The sequence below is a fragment of the Echinops telfairi genome, unplaced genomic scaffold (assembly GCF_000313985.2).
Source record: "Echinops telfairi isolate 266 unplaced genomic scaffold, ASM31398v2 ScPeMD7_7409;HRSCAF=8447, whole genome shotgun sequence".
Lineage (NCBI taxonomy): Eukaryota > Metazoa > Chordata > Mammalia > Afrosoricida > Tenrecidae > Echinops > Echinops telfairi.
Window position 1 is genome coordinate 8068199 of NW_022111309.1, and position 1977 is coordinate 8070175.

Sequence of the window (1977 nt, forward strand, 5' to 3'; positions counted from 1 at the left end):
GTTTTTTTAATTGGGCTGCAGGTATGGGTGTTAGATGGTATCCCAGGGTTGTTTTCACTTGCATTTACCAGATGGCTAGTGAACGGGAGCATTTCTTTATGTGTTTATCAGCCAGTTGAGTGTCATCTGATTTGTGAATCATCTGTTCCAGTCCTGTGCCCATCTTCTCAAAGGGCTATTAGTTAGTTTGTTTTTGCTTGTAGGCTTGTAAAAAACTGTCGATTTTAGTCATTAGTCCTTTATCTGTTATGTCATTACTAAATTTATTTTGTCTGTGGGCTTTCTTTCCACTCTTTTAATGAAGTCTTTCAATGTACACAATTGTTTTATTTTTAATAGGTCCCACTCATGTATTTTGTCTTCCACGAATTGTGTTTTCTTTGTTATCTCGGATAGGCTGTGTATTCCCTGCATGAGGGCAAGATTGTCCCAGTTTTGTCATTGATGATCCTGATAGCTTTGGGTTTTACATTTAGGTCTTTGATCCAACTTGAGTTTGTTTTGTGCATGAGATGAGATATGGGTCTTGTTTCATTCTCCTGCAGGTGAATATACAGATTTTCCAGCCCCATTTATTAAAAAGAGCCTCTGCTTCCCATTTAATGCTTTTTGAGCCTTTGTCCAAACCAGTTATCTACATGCAGATGCTTTTATTTCTGTTTTCTTTGTCCTGATCCACTGTCCCATGGACCTATCATTATACCAGTACTAGGCTATTTGATAACTATAGCTGTATAGTAGGTTTTGAGGTCAGGTAGTGCAAGACCACCTATTTTGTTCTTTTTTTTTCTTTGAGGAGTTATTTGCTGATCCTGGGATTCTTCCTTCTCCATATGAAGTTAGTAATCAGTTTAGAGTTGTTTGGTTTTTCGGCAGTACAGTATTTTCAGCATTCTTTATCAGCACCATGATTCAAGTGTATCCATTCTTCTTTGTTCTTCCTAATTCCATATCCAACTTTCATAGGCATATTAGGCATTGATAATACCAGGCCTTGTGTCAGTTGCACTTTAGATTTCAAAGTAACTTCCTTGCTCCCCCCCACAAGACCATTTTATTGGCAGCTAATACAGACATCAACTCATTCCATATTTCAATTACATTAAGGATTATTAAAAAATTTCTATGACACCTTAAAGAGGTCTTGTGCTGCGGAGGTAATAGAAGAAAGTAAAAGTAAAATAAAATAATTCCTGAATCAAAATATATAAAAATCAGTGGGACCTAAAAAAAGCAAAATTCAAAGGACAAATTATAGCAACAAACACATCAATAAAGAAGTAAGAATCAAAAGCAGTATTTTAACCCAACATCCCCAAAGTTAGAAATGAACACCCAAATTATAATTTCCATAAGAAATATAATAATAAAATTCTGAGCATAAGACAATGAAACAGAAAAATAATGGAATAAAGTATTAATATAGCTAGAAGTTGGTTCTTTGGAAGGGTTATTAAAATTGACAACTAACTAGCAAATTTAACAAAGAAATAGGAGAAGATACAAGTAACACCAATGAATGAAATAAGCAACATCACAACAAAGCCATTTGAAACAAAGAATAATAATAATTGTCTATAGCTCTGTAAGAAACCTCAGTAGCACTGTGGGTTAGGCACTGGACCACTAACCAAAGGGTTGGTAGTACAAACCCACCAGTCTCTGCAGGATAAATAGAGTCCTGCCTTCTCTGTAAAGATTTACAGTCTTTGAAACTACACAGGGTTGCCACGAATCAGAATCAACTCAATGACAATGATTTGAGGCTTATATAGAACTGTAGTCAATGTAGTGTTCTGGAATTCCCATTGTTCCCAAGGTAGTCCATTGTTTGTTATGATCCATGTGATAGTTAGTGTTTACTGTGCCAACATGGCCAATGAACACAGGTGGGCTTCATGGAAGGGCAGAGAGATAAATGGCTCGGTGAGCCTCGCCTCTCTTGGCTCTTGCTCTTTGATCATCGGACTAGTGTGC